A 17,025-nucleotide genomic window follows, 5' to 3' on the forward strand; every position below is an offset into this window, starting at 1 on the left:
CGCTACGTGAGTATAAACAATGTGCTGTCTTCACGGATACGTGTTCTGGAAATGCCAGTGTGAAGTCAGTGCTTCACATCACTCAGAAGTGTACGCTGATCGATGAAAGAAATAAAGTTATTTGTGTATGAAAACATGTATTTTGTCGTTATATTTATTTTAGGAGATGATAAACACCTGCAGTTCTTACGTAGAGGACAATCACGTCCAGCTGGGTAGAGCTGACATATAGCTGGAATATTGGAGTGCGGCGTAAAAACTAAACGCCCTCAATGGGTAGGGCCAGGCATGGTTCCGCTTATTGTGTGTTCGAATCAAGAATCGGTCTGATTCTGAACCTCCATTTCTCAGAACCATACTGTTACACCTAGATTTCACCCAAACTACGGCTTGCATCACATTGGCCTCGGGGTAGCCTAGTGGTTAAAGTGTTCGCTCGTCACGCCGAAGATCCGGGTTCGATTCCCCAGATGGGTACAATTTGTGAAGCCCATTTCTGGTGTCCCCCGATGTGATATTGCTTGAATATTGCTAAAAACCGCGTAAAACTCAACTCACTCACTCACTCGCCATGATATAACAGATGTACTTTCCAAGCGGCGATAAAGACATCTCACTCACTCACTCGCCATGATATAACAGATATACTTTCCAAGCGGCGATAAGGACAACTCACTCACTCACTCGCCATGATATAACAGATATACTTTCCAAGCGGCGATAAAGACAACTCACTCACTCACTCGCCATGATATAACAGATATATTTTCCAAGCGGCGATAAAGACAACTCACTCACTCACTCGCCATGATATAACAGATATACTTTCCAAGCGGCGATAAAGACAACTCACTCACTTTTTCCAGAGCAAGAGTTACTGTCTATAATGATGACAACTAACATCACTCACGACTCTCTTAATTAAGGCTTAATGCAGCGTGGTGGAGAACTAAAATAACTAACGACTATATTAAATTCGTACTATTTAATGCAGCGTGACTGACAACTAAAATACCTCACGACTGTATTATATCCGTACTATTTAATGCCCCGTGGTGGACAACTAACATAGCTCACGACTGCATGGTCAAAATAGATTGAAAACATCTTGCGTTTGATTAAAAACATTTGTTTAAACTGGATCAGCTGATTTCATTTCTGCATTTCTTAGTTCATTAAGCATATATCTATTAAGGCAGTCCACGAAGTACAACGAATGGAACGTAACCTTGGATCTGGTACAAAAACAGTCACGTACAGATATATACTATACAGTTTGTTTCTGTTATCATTCACGCCTTCATATTACCTATATGGAATATGTATATTGGTAATGTTACTTTGTATATGGGTATGTGGCCTTCATACGTAATAAAGATTATGAAGGTTTTGATGATGACTAGTTAATCACATTTAATATAATGCTTTTATTGTGATTGAATAAACTAATTAGCTTGAACGGTGACGAATAGGATCCTAACCAGTGAGGGAGTTTAGTTTTACGCCGCTTTTAGCAATATCCCAGCAATATCACGGCGGGGGACACCAGCAATAGACTTCACACATTGTACCCATCTAGGAAATCGAACATGGGTCTTTGACGAGGGGCGCTTTAACCACTAGCATACCCAACTGTCTCGGATTCTAACCAGAGTACAGTATCAAAGGGTGTATGGTGGCATGCTTGAGCTTTGGTCAGCCTGGTTCCCTGGGTCTGTTGCGCCTGCGCTACGCTCCGACACTGAGCGTAGCGCAGGCGCAACAGACCCAGGAAACCAGGCTGAGCTTTGGTCAGTCGATACTGACGTAAATCAGCTGAAGGGTGCCAACTTTGGTCAAATAGAGCTAGATTGGGTTACACCTTGCTCCACGGGGTTCATCGCGATCCCCCAGGGTTGTATAATCGTACGTGAACACAGATAGAGGTTGTTTGATTAAGTGACGGAAACCATCAGAGTGTCTTCAGCTGTGCTGGACGTTGCTGATAACTGTACCTAGTAGGAGGCGGATGTTCTGGGACGTCAGTGCAGGAGGTTCATACACAAATGTAGGATGTCATTGTTCGATCATTAGTTTTGGTGGGGGCGGTGGGGTAGCCTAGTGATTAAACGTTGGCTCGTCACGCCGAAGACCCCGGTTCGATTCCCCACATGGGCACAATGAGTAAAGCCCGGTTCTGGTGTCCCCCGCCGTGATATTGCTGGAATATTGCTAAAAGCGGCGTAAAACTAAACTCAGTCAGTCAGCAGTTTGGGTGGCCCAGAAACTGCAGACCAAAAGAAAGTGTACACCTATGTGTGGTGTACTTAGTATACAACTATAAGTATATAACTTCCATATACAAAAAGGTGTATACTCAAAGCGTTAACGTTATTACCAAGGTCAATGGACTAGCGTGCACTCCAACCAAGTTTAAATGAAACCAATACGGATGATTATTCAATGGAGACGTATGTGTCCTGGAGAAGTATGAGATTTAACAACCATATTATGATCTATGAATGACAAGTCTTTATGGGTGAGCTGTGATGGCCTGTTTGTCTGTGCTTGAGTTGCTTGAAAACGGTATAAGTATCTGTACCCAAACGTCGCTATAGTACAATTGAGGTTGATCATCCATAAAGCTTCTAGAACGCCTCTCAAACAGTTCATATTATGTACATAACACCTTCCCCTTTTTTCGGGGCGGTGGGTAGCTATAGCCTAGTGGTTAAAGCGTTCACTCGTCACGCCGAAGTACACAATGTGTGTACCCCATTTCTGGTAAACCCCCTGCCGTGATATTGCTGGAATATTGCCAAAAGCGGCGTAAAACTAAACTCACTCACCCACACCCCTCTTTTTTAACTCTCTCTCTCTCTCTCTCTTTCTCTCTCTCTCTCTGTTTGTGTCTTTGATTGACCATTCCACTACAATTAACAACAAAGTGGACCTAGAACAGCAGAAGAACTATTAATAACAACATACCCCGTGAACCGCACACCATGTTCTGTTTACAGCAGCTATAGGTGTCGCAGATGACGTAGGTTTCTCCGTGGTTATATTTACACATCTGTCAATGGTCAAACAGTATTTTGACAACATGATGCATCGAGTGCAAGAAGAGTTAAATATTTCGGTCACGTTGCGTGAGCGTACGATTCAATTATATACTGTCATGATACGCTATTGTATTTACGTCAAGAGGTACTACTTTCTCCATGTTTTTTATGATAATCTATTCGTATGTCTTCTGTGTGCGTGAGTAGCAATACCCGATACACAAGCATTCTTTTTAATGTGCAATCTTTTCTCGATTAAAACATTCGGAAGTAGATATTATCAATTACTGTGTGTAGTTTAAAAATATAAACTTATAATAATAAAGATTTTGAATGATATCAATATATGCGTGTTATTTTGGGAGCAGGAGGTGTCACATGTGACTTCATCATGTACGGGCGACAACGCCAGCAAATGACGTGCACGAGATAATTATAAGACCACGTTGTACACGAGCACGTGGCCAAATGCGTGGTTACCGGAGAATCATCTCCAGTATTAACTATCTACACGTAATACTATAATATTTCAGCTTTTCCATATATTCTGAAGATAAAACACGTGACAATAAAATAATGAATGAATTTGAATGACAATAAGTATGACAATGCTTTGACGTTGTGTCATAAATTCCTACCAATACTGTTTATAAATTCGATGATGATCAATTTGAAATGTTAAAAGAGTATTTACACGTGTTTTTCACATGTCAAATGGCTTTTCATCAAGAATCTTGAATTGAATTGGCAAGATCAGCATCCTATATACCGTGATGTTTTCCAATAAATGTTGTGTCCATTTTATGCCATCCTCGGCACCGAGGGATACATGACCAAAGCCGGTCATTTAACTCCCAAGCACACCGATTGTCGAGTTGTCCCCCTTTAGTGCGCCAGGAACCTTAAATTGTGGGTTCGAATCCATTATTTCACGGTTTATCTGCACCAACCGTTCTTGTAGGTTTCACCAAAGGGGTAATCGTTTGAGATCGTCGTTACTCCGGGCTTTCCTGGATTGTAATATTCCCCTATAGGGTTGACAATACTGAACAAACGTTATGGATAACAGGCGTTCTGCTTGACAACGGTACAAGAATCTGTATCGAAGCGTCGCACTGACGAAATAAAAGAAGTTGGTATCCATACAGTTTATTCAAAAATGTACTTGACAACTTCTAAAATGCCAATCAAAGAAGGATTGACAACGTTACAGTTAAACTGGTGTCATCAGATAACTATTTCGGTGGTTATTATTCTCATAATTTGCCATTCGAAAATAAGCTACTTCATTTGTCTGTCAGAGGTGTTTTGTTTATCAAAAAAATGAGTATACTTGTAAGATTGTCAGCTTTCCACAAGACTTCGACCTCCAACAAAACAAAAAGGCTATAGTTCCAGTCGAAGGACGGTGATGTATTTACATGGCTAAAGTAAAAGTTTGGTCCCTAATTTTCCTTCTTTAGTCACTCTCTTCGGTTCTGTCGAGTCTCAGATACCTCAAGGTATTCAAACTGTTCCTTCGCCTGCAACACAGTAGTATTCGACTGTTGCAATCAATTAGTGGTTCCGACATTTGAAAACAGCCCATTTCTTGCATGATCCCATCAAGCTTCATGCTCCTAAACGGTTCTTCAAATAATATGTGTTGCTTCATAATCATAACCAGTCATAAAGTGCTTACACATTACTTTAACCCATAATGCAGCTTGATACTAATGACAAAATGGCTAGACCGAAGAAGGAAATTACCTTCTCCTTCTGTTTCAGACAATAATTTGAAATGAACATTTATGAAAGCCCAGAATCTCTACATTGTGCATCGCGTGTTAACACCCCCTTGCAAGGCTGTACATGTACCATAGACCATCTTGACATAAGGCTGAAGCATCTTGACTGAATGTCGTAAATACTGTGCTGAATATAATTTGTCAATTTAATTTACTTCTACAGTGCAAAAATGGCATGATAATTGTGTTCCTGTCTACGTACAGATTCTGTCTCTTTCGTAATAAAACCCTCCAGGCGTTATCTTCCATTAGGGGTTGCTTCATCTCTATCGTTACTTGAGATGCCTCGACAAACCGTCCCCGTGAAGTATTCGTGCCACAATCAATTTCCCAGGTATATTGAGGGTGATCGATTGGAGATCATACATGAAACAGGTCTCCCGGCTGTGGCTCAGAAGCAATCAGTCATCACCTGTAATTCGATGAATATCGGACAAGGTTGAGGCGACTCGACCATTCTTATTTAAAGGCAGACTGTTCTGTTTGTCAGATAAGGTTGGGGGATAAGTTGTTAAAATCTGTCATGGTTTAACATCAGTCATGTTGAGGATGTTGTTCCTTGGTGTTATATAACCCTGGCGATAATAACAACGATTATGAGTGATTGAATATAACATCGGCTGGGATTCATCACTTGACACAATGTCAGACAGGCTGGGATTCATCACTTGACACAATGTCAGACAGGCTGGGATTCATCACTTGACACAATGTCAGACAGGCTGGGATTCATCACCTTGACACAATGTCAGACAGGATGGGATTCATCACCTGGCACAATGCCAAACAGGATGTGATTCATCACTTGACACAATGTCAAACAGGCTGGGATTCATCACCTGACACAATGTCAAACAGGCTGGGATTCATCACCTGACACAATATCAAACAGGATGTGATTCATCACCTGGCACAATGTCAAACAGGCTGGGATTCATCACCTGGACACAATGTCAAACAGGCTGGGATTCATCACCTGACACAATGTCAAACAGGCTGGGATTCATCACCTGACACAATGTCAAACATGCCAAACAGGCTGGGATTCATCACTTGACACAATGTCAAACAGGCTGGGATTCATCACCTGACACAATGTCAGACAGGATGTGATTCATCACCTGACACAATGTCAGACAGGATGTGATTCATCACCTGACACAATGTCAAACAGGCTGTGATTCATCACCTGGCACAATGTCAAACAGGCTGGGATGGGATTCATCACCTGATTCATCACTTGACACAATGTCAGACAGGCTGGGATTCATCACCTGACACAATGTCAGACAGGCTGGGATTCATCACCTGACACAATGTCAGACAGGATGTGATTCATCACCTGGCACAATGTCAAACAGGCTGGGATTCATCACTTAACACAATGTCAAACAAGCTGTGATTCATCACCTGACACAATGTCAAACAGGCTGGGATTCATCACCTGACACAATGTCAAACAGGCTGGGATTCATCACCTGACACAATGTCAAACAGGATGTGATTCATCACCTGACACAATGTCAAACAGGCTGGGATTCATCACTTAACACAATGTCAAACAGCTGTGATTCATCACTTGACACAATGTCAAACAGGCTGATTCATCACCTGACACAATGTCAGACAGGCTGGGATTCATCACCTGACACAATGTCAGACAGGATGTGATTCATCACCTGGCACAATGCCAAACAGGCTGGGATTCATCACTTAACACAATGTCAAACAAGCTGTGATTCATCACTTGACACAATGTCAGACAGGCTGGGATTCATCACCTGACACAATGTCAGACAGGATGTGATTCATCAAACTGACACAATGTCAGACAGGATGTGATTCATCACCTGGCACAATGCCAAACAGGCTTGAATTCATCACTTAACACAATGTCAAACAAGCTGTGATTCATCAAACTGACACAATGTCAAACAGGCTGGGATTCATCACCTGGCACAATGTCAAACAGGCTGGGATTCATCACCTGACACAATATCAAACAGGATGTGATTCATCACTTGACACAATGTCAAACAGGCTGTATTGAGAAAACGTAACACAAACGTATCAGTCATTACCTGACACGGTGTAACACAAGGTGATGTTTCAACACTTGACACAATGTACCTGTTACACAAGCTAGAGATTCAACCGTTGACACATTTTCACACTGCTTTCAACAAGGATCGGAAGCATCTCTTAATGGTCTTCATTGACACCTGCGAAGTACATTAACTTCTGGCTACATACACGTTTTACTGCAAAGCTGTCAATGCTGAATTCAAGGGCTTCCTTGACGACACGACTTCCTCCTTACACGTCCAATTGAAGGCAAGGCCATTTTACTGCTTCCCTTGTCACATACACGTTATTTGAAATACTCCAGACATTCACAAAGCAGAGATACTCATTATGTTGTTTGTCTGAAAGGGAACACAGATTTCAATTGATGTCAAGTAGACCATGAATCCTTCTGCCTGTAGGACACATAATTCAATTCTTTAAATTTTATATCGCAAATGCAGTATTGATAGTTCAAGAACAAGGTTGACATAGGATCCATCAACGATAAAGACACACGTTTTGGTTTCGTAGCCGTTACATCGTCTGGCGCTCAGGCCATGATAGATTGTATTTTGACCTTGGTCACAGGATCAGAATGAACGTGACTTTAATTCGCAGCTCCCTGGGAAGAGTACAAGCCTTTGGGACGATAGAAGGACTACAGTTACAGTGTGTATGACCCCAACACTTAGGGATCTGTCTTACAGTTTGGCATGATGCCTCACTTCGCTAGCACTAACATATTTAAAATAGTCAATGAAAAATGATACTCGTCACCCCGAAGATCCAGGAACGATTCCCTTCATGGGTACCATATGTTAAGCCACCGTGATAGTGCTGGAATATTTCTAATACCATACTCACCTACTCATTATTAACGCAAAGGCAATATCAGTCATAGGGGAACACATGCCAGACATGTTGTTGTTAGATATCTACAACGTGAAAACATACTAGGAACTGTTTAAATGTTCCTCTGTTTCCCTTTCAAATGATTCCTGTTTCTTTGTAGCATATGATTGTGATCCCTTTCAAATGATTCCTGTTTCTTTGTAGCATATGATTGTGATCCCTTTCAAATGATTCCTGTTTCTTTGTAGCATATGATTGTGATCCCTTTCAAATGATTCCTGTTTCTTTGTAGCATATGATTGTGATCCCTTTCAAATGATTCCTGTTTCCTGCATTTCTTTTGATCCTTTCAAAGCATATGTTTCTTTCCAGCATATGATCGTGATCCCTTTCAAATGATTCCTGTTTCTTTGTAGCATATGATTGTGATCCCTTTCAAATGATTCCTGTTTCTTTGTAGCATATGATTGTGATCCCTTTCAAATGATTCCTGTTTCTTTGTAGCATATGATTGTGATCCCTTTCAAATGATTCCTGTTTCTTTGTAGCATATGATTGTGATCCCTTTCAAATGATTCCTCAAATGATTCCTTTCTTTGTAGCATATGATTGTGATCCCTTTCAAATGATTCCTGTTTCTTTGTAGCATATGATTGTGATTTCAAATGATTCCTGTTTCTTTTCAATGATTCCTGTTTCAATGATTCCTGTTTCTTTGTAGCATATGATTGTGATCCCTTATCAAATGATTCCTGTTTCTTTGTAGCATATGATTGTGATCCCTTTCAAATGATCCCTTTTCAATGATTGTGATTCAAATGATTCCTGTTTCTTTGTAGGATATGATTGTGATCCCTTTCAAATGATTCCTATTTCTTTGTAGCATATGATTGTGATCCCTTTCAAATGATTCCTGTTTCTTTGTAGCATATGATTGTGATCCATTTCAAATGATTCCTGTTTCTTTGTAGCTTATGACTGTATTCCCTTTCAAATGATTCCTATTTCTCGTAGCTTATGACTGTATTCCCTTTCAAATGATTCCAGTTTCGTTGTAGCATATGATTGTGATCCCTATCAAATAATTCCTGTTTCTTTGTAGGATATGATTGTGATCCATTTCAAATGATTCCTGTTTCTTTGTAGCATATGATTGTGATCCCTATCAAATAATTCCTGTTTCTTTGTAGCATATGATTGTGATCCCTATCAAATAATTCCTATTTCTTTGTAGCATATGACTATGATCCCTTTTAAATGAATCATGTTTCTTTGTAGCATATGAGTGTGATCCCTATCAATTCATTCCTGTTTCTTTGTAGCATATGATTGTGATCCCTTTCAAATGATTCCTGTGAATACACACAACCAATCCACTGTGTAAATACACGCAACCAATCCACTCTGTGAATACATACGGCAATCCACTCCAGTGAAAATACACAATCAATCCACTGTACACATGTGATTACCTCAGATATGATTAAAAAACATTAACTTTTTTTAGGGAATGCACACAACCAATCCACTGTACACAGGTGATTATCTCAGTTATAATTGAAAAACATTAACTCTATTTAGGGAATACACACAACCAATCCACTGTACACAGGTGATTACCTCGGTTATAATTGAAAAACATTAACTCTATTTATTGAATACACAAAACCAATCCACTGTACACAGGTGATTACCTCAGTTATAATTAAAAAACATTAACTCTATTTAGGGAATACACACAACCAATCCACTGTACACAGGTGATTACCTCAGATATAACTGAAAAACATTAACTCTATTGAGGGAATACACACAACCAATCCACTGTACACAGGTGATTACCTCAGCTATAATTGAAAAACATTAACTCTATTTAGGGAATACACACAACCAATCCACTGTACACAGGTGATTACCTCAGTTATAATTGAAAACATTAACTCTATTTAGGGAATACACACAACCAAATCCACTGCACACAGGTGATTACCTCAGTTATAATACATTAACTCTATTAAAGGGAATACACACAACCAATCCACTGTACACAGGTGATTACCTCAGTTATAATTGAAATACATTAACTCTATTAAAGGGAATACACACAACCAATCCACTGTACACAGGTGATTACCTCAGATATAATTGAAAAACATTAACTCTATTTAGGGAATACACACAACCAATCCACTGTACACAGGTGATTACCTCAGTTATAATTGAAAAACATTAACTCTATTTAGGGAATACACACAACCAATCCACTGTACACAGGTGATTACCTCAGTTATAATTACAAAAACATTAACTCTATTTAGGGAATACACACAACCAATCCACTGTACACAGGTGATTACCGCAGTTATAATTCAAAAACATTAACTCTATTTAGGGAATACACACAACCAATCCACTGTACACAGGTGATTACCTCAGTTATAACTGAAAAACATTAACTCTATTAAAGGGAATACACACAACCAATCAACTGTATACAGGTGATTACCTCAGTTACAATTATAAAACATTAACTTTTTTTAGGGAATACACACAACCAATCCACTGTATGCAGGTGATTACCTCAGCTATAATTAAAAAACATTAACTCTATTTAGGGAATACACACAACCAATCCACTGTACACAGGTGATTACCTCAGATATAATTGAAAAACATTAACTCTATTTAGGGAATACACACAACCAATCCACTGTACACAGGTGATTACCTCAGTTATAACTGAAAAACATTAACTCTATTAAGGGAATACACACAACCAATCCACTGTACACAGGTGATTACCTCAGTTATAATTAAAAAACATTAACTCTATTTAGGGAATACACACAACCAATCCACTGTACGCAGGTGATTACCTCAGTTATAATTCAAAAACATTAACTCTATTTAGGGAATACACACAACCAATCCACTGTACACAGGTGATTACCGCAGTTATAACTGAAAAACATTAACTCTATTTAGGGAATACACACAACCAATCCACTGTACACAGGTGATTACCTCAGATTACCGCAGTTATAATTCAAAAACATTAACTCTATTTAGGGAATACAACCAATCCAAAACATTAACTCTATTTAACTGGTTATAAAACATTAACTCTATTTAGGGAATACACACAACCAATCCACTGTACACAGGTGATTACAGTTATAATTCAAAACATTAACTCTATTTAGGAATACACACAATCCAATCCACTGTACACAGGTGATTACCTCAGTTATAATTCAAAAACATTAACTCTATTTAGGGAATACACACAACCAATCCACTGTACACAGGTGATTACCTCAGTTATAATTCAAAAACATTAACTCTATTTAGGGAATACACACAACCAATCCACTGTACCAATCCACTGTACACAGGTGATTACCTCAGTTATAATTAAGAAAAACATTAACTCTATTTAGGGAATACACACAACCAATCCACTGTACACAGGTGATTACCTCAGTTATAACTGAAAAACATTAACTCTATTTAGGGAATACACACAACCAATCCACTGTACACAGGTGATTACCGCAGTTATAATTAGGGAATACAAAACATTAACTCTATTTAGGGAATACACACAACCAATCCACTGTACGCAGGTGATTACCTCAGTTATAATTAAAAAACATTAACTCTATTTAGGGAATACACACAACCAATCCACTGTACACAGGTGATTACCTCAGTTATAATTGAAAACATTAACTCTATTTAGGGAATACACACAACCAATCCACTGTACACACTCAGTTATAATGGAAATACATTAACTCTATTTAGGAATACACACAACCAATCCACTGTACACAGGTGATTATCTCAGTTATAATGAAAACATTAGGTGATTACCTCAGTTATAATTAAAAACATTAACTCTATTTAGGGAATACACACAACCAATCCACTGTACACAGGTGATTACCTCAGTTATAATTGAAAAACATTAACTCTATTTAGGGAATACACACAACCAATCCACTGTACACAGGTGATTACCGCAGTTATAATTCAAAAACATTAACTCTATTTAGGGAATACACACAACCAATCCACTGTACACAGGTGATTACCGCAGTTATAATTCAAAAACATTAACTCTATTTAGGGAATACACACAACCAATCCACTGTACACTGTACACACCTCTAGTTATAATACACACAACCAATCCACTGTAACAGTGATTATCTCAGAATATTAACTCTATTTAGGGAATACACAACCAATCCACTGTACACAGGTGATTACCGCAGTTATAATTCAAAACATTAACTCTATTTAGGGAATACTCAGTTATAATGGAAATACATTACCAACCAACCAATCTACTGTACACAGGTGATTACCTCAGTTATAATTAAAAAACATTAACCCAATTAAGGAGTTTAAACACAGTCTGTGTTAAACTCTCAACAATTTATCTGTTCAAATTTTATAAAGATAATGAGTACGTAAAGATCCGAGTTAGAAGTGCTCTTCAGCTTCCCACCCTTGTCTAAGGGGACTAACGGGACCTAGTGGACAGAATCATATACTGGGTTTAGTGAATGAAGTGTCTTAGTTGCGTATGTCGACGTTAACGATGTCAACAACTCGATCATGTACAGACCGCCGTCACTGACGTGGAACGCTTCGACGTGAAGCATCAAACACAATTATATCAGGAATCAAATTCTGTCATTGCATGCAATTCCTTCTGAATTTGCGTTACAAATTAATAAACACATTTTAAACAATCAAGACAATGACCTATGGTATCTAATAAATAAAATGTTGTTGTCATCAACCTCGTTACGTGAGTTCCACGCTTAATGACTATTGATTCTTCATTTCACTAGTAATAGTTTTCCTTCAAAGTCCTTGGTCAACCGTCGAAATAAAAATTAATTAAGAATATGGGGATACATTATCTTTTACCATTTTGTCCTTTTTTTGCCAACTGTGTCAGGATGTTAAAGCTATACCAGCGTTCCCGTGGGAATACGATCACCGACTACGACCGCGATTACCCACACAGTGTATGGACAGTGTTGCAAAACGTGGTGGCCATAGGCGTACAACTGCACTCATATCGCCATATACATACTTTAGGGCATCATTTGTTATGGGGGCGGTGGGGTAGCCTAATGGTTAAAGCGTTGGCTCATCACGCCGAAGACCCGGGTTCGAATCCCCACATGGGCACAATGTGTGAAGCCCATTTCTGGTGTCCCCGCCGTGATATTGCTGGGGCAGTCAGTCAGTCATTTGTTATGTGTTTCACGTAGCCACCAAATTCTGAACATGGGCCTGTGGGTCTGGGAAAGAACTAATAGAAAACTTAATAAAGACAAATTGATCCGAATAATGTCCTCGATCCTCATTTATTGTAATCCTTATTATAATATTAATTACTCGCGTTCTTTGGACTTGTGACAGCGACTGATTAAAACATTTTAGATAGATAAACATTTTATATGACGAGGCAGTACGTTTTAGATTCGGTATTCGGTGTTGGAGTGAGAGAAAAATGGGGGGGGGGGGAGAGTCGGCAATAAAATTAGAACGGTCGGTCGGGCGATGAGAAACACAAAATAAAAATGCAGCCCTTAAGGTCATTTCGTCAAAACACGTCATCTTAAGTTTACCGGTACAACAACTATGTATAGCATCTGAGGTGAGGTGAGGTGAGGTGAGGTGAGGTGAGGTGTAATTGGGTTTAACGTCGTGTTTGAGCATATTTCGCTCATATGACGACGTGCATGCGTGTGTATGGGTATGTGCGGCTGCTTGTACTAGCCCAGACTTAAGCTGGTTTTATAGTGCTAGCCCACTGAGATGCCATGCCGCAGTGAAGCATGAATACCCCACTCAAACACATTATACTGACTCCGAGCCGACCAGTCCTTGTTGTACCCATTAATGCCGAGCGCCAGGCAGGGACCAACAAGTACCATATTTTAACGTCTTTTGGTATGACGCGGTCGGGGATCGAACCCGCGACCATCCGCTCTCCGGGCGGACACTCTAACCACTACACCACGGAAGCAGTCGTATAGCATCTGAAATATGGTGATTGAGTATTAAGGAAAGATGACATCATCATCATCTGAGCTCCTCTCCTCGCCCATCTGTTCCTTTAAGCATATGAAACGGAGTTCCTTCTTGGAAAGGCAAATCAAAATATGCGAATGTGGCCAAGAGGTATAACTTAGCTTCAAGTACATCGATGATCTGATATCGTCCACCAATGGTCAATGACGGTCAAATGATATGATTAAAATGTATCGATTTGTTCGTTTCTTTTTTAACGACCCGCTCGGCAATATTCCAGCTACATGACGGAGGTCTGTAAATAGTCGAGACTGGACCAGATCATCCAGTGATCAACATCATGAGCATCAATAAACGAAATTGGGATGGATGACATGTTTCAACCAAGTCAGCGAGCCTGACCACCCGATCCCTTTAGTCGCCTCTTACGACAAGTATGGGTTGCTGAAGACAAAATTATGACCTGGATCTTCACGGGTGAACGTATTGAATCTCTTTCCGAAGAGTTATTTTCAAAGGTTTGTGATTTCAAGCTCAGCAGCTTCAGAATTTTAAGTTAATGTTCACAGACACTGAGATGGTGAAGTTATCTGGATTTGGTGATATAAGCGTCAATGGTTTGGTGCTACACAATTCTGGCGAATTAAGGATGTGAATACCAGTGAAACAAACAGGATTTGGCTTCACAATTGGTAAAAATATGTGATTTTACATTCATAAGAGTGAATACCAAGCTCTTGTTGAAACAAAAGAAGACTCAAGTCTTCATCCATCACGACTGACCTTGACCTTCCCACACTGATAGCTATTTTGATGGATCTGTTGCTTAAGGACCAATGGCACCATCTATTTTTCACGAGATGATGCATATCTTGTTTTGTATCTCTCTCCTTGAAGCCATGACATAAATTGTGCCCTTACACCACATCCCACTGGACGATGATTACGTGGGTGTATCTCCGAGAGGCCATATCTCGATCTGTTTTCACCAAGTTCAAGTTCAAGGTTACTACTATCTTGTGCGACATCTTCATACTTCTTACTTCCTTATAAGGAGAACAGCAGCCTCGGAGTCGACACTATTTCAAGAAATGTCAAGTGAATGAAAACTATTTTCAAAGCGTGGTTATTGAGTGCATATTCGGGGCTTCTTTTTCACAACATCGTGCCCTGATCGGGTATTATTTTCTGCATAAAGCGACCAAGGTTGTATAACCTTGACAAACATATTTAGCATTGTGAGTGGTAGTTTCGTATCAGCATGTGGCGGTGTATCACGTGGCATGGAACTCTGTCCACAAGTGACACAGTTGGGTAATAGCGACGATAATTTCTTTCTTAATATGATTAATAACATCTCTCCGGCTCGTTGCAAGACGCTGGAATTAAATAAAGACTTATGACTTGTAAATACTATTTACGATCAGCCAGATATATGCTGCTCTTTCGCAATGCATCTGTGGGCAGTGTTTTATAGTGGTTTAGCATGTCCTGCTTGATTGTGTCTATGTTTCCTTCAAAAGGGATAACTATTTCAAAGTTTCTTCCATCATGGATCGAGTAATTAAATGCTACTTTTCATTTGATTACTGATTCGATTGCTATGTTTTGTAAATAGATCAATGTTGTTTCAGAATTGGTAGATTAAATTATCAACTGGAATGGTTAGTGGTTGAAGCCTCAAAGGGGGTTAAAGTATTGTAAAATCAATGTCCTCCTGACAGTGTAAGGAGGTTCCACAACATTCCAATTTGTCGGTACAAGACAAAGGTTTTCGTCCGACTGGTGGATCCTTCCAGATGACGTCAAATTCAAGTGACGTCGGGTTTGACACCAGGGTGCCGATCCACTAAGCGTTCGTAACGTTACGACCTATCGTAACTCTGTACTTTATCATAGGCTTACGAATGGCATAGTGCTACGAACGTTTTGTGGATCGGGCCGCTGGCTAGTCTGGGGAAAACAACGGACGTCTGATAGGCCTTCGGGATCTATACCCGGCCGATTTGGGGCGAGTTCGGGCCGTTCTGCTGGACAAACAACGATGTGGAAGTCACACTGTTTTTAACACGCCAATCGGCTGATAGTCGATGGATGACAACCAACATATCTTGCAATTGCCCTACGTGACATGCCAGCATCCCCCATACCAATAACATGTTATCTTTGAGCAGTTATCAGCTAAAGAGGCCCTGTATTTTCTTATTAACAAAGAAATCCATTGATTTATCTAGAACAGTTCACTGAAACTTAGTATTTGCTTGACGTGTACACGTATTACACGTGAAGTTCGCCTTTGACAGTAGCACGTGGTTATCTGAAATCAATATACGTGCATGTATGCGCAAAGTATGAACTTAATGTATAAACGGTCAAAATATGCATACATGTACAAACAAACATAGTCATGACATGACATTGAATGGCTTTATGGGTTTTCTAAATCATAGGTGTTGCGATACTTTTTCCCATTAGTATAACTGGTGTACGCGAGCAGTGAGCCTCCCGGACTCACTTGAATGAAAATCCACGTTCTATATTGCCCAGTTAACGATGTCATCGAAACATCGAGCAATCAGAACTCTTCACGTTTGCTTCTCTTGGAAATAAACGAGCGAGTAGTGAAGAGGTTCAGTCGTGCGATTTCGTGCAAAGGGCACCTGGTAGCCAAGTCAATACACCCGTGAATATCCGGGTTGGAATTGGTCTTCAGTAACCCATGCCTGTCGTAAGAGCGACTAACGGAATCGGGTGGTCAGGCTCGCTGACTTGGTCGATGCTCATGATGCTGATTACTGGATTGTCTGGTCTAGACTCGATTATTTACAGACCGCCGCCATATAGCTGGAATATTGCTGAGTGCGGCGTAAAACAACAAACCAACCAATAATCAATAAGAAAACCAGCGTTCGGATTAAGGACATAGTAAGTTACGGAGGCATGAGCGCAAAACCAGTGCGCTTGATGTGTGTACACCGATTATATTACCTGAAAGTATGTATTGCTTGCTAAAAGATACACCACATCAAAGACCACTGTATCAATGTAAGGCAACACAGCCGAAATGGGGCACTGTGTTTCCAAACAAAACAATTACTGGTATTACCTGGAGCGGAAACACTACAGCTGCACGCGGCAGTGACGTCAGAGATGAAAGCCGAGCAAAGCCGGAAGGACCCGAAATGATTACGGTAATCTTTGATTGAAATGCTAATTAG

This window comes from Haliotis rubra, unplaced genomic scaffold (assembly GCF_003918875.1).
Source record: "Haliotis rubra isolate DU_JTF1 unplaced genomic scaffold, ASM391887v1 Scf297, whole genome shotgun sequence".
Lineage (NCBI taxonomy): Eukaryota > Metazoa > Mollusca > Gastropoda > Lepetellida > Haliotidae > Haliotis > Haliotis rubra.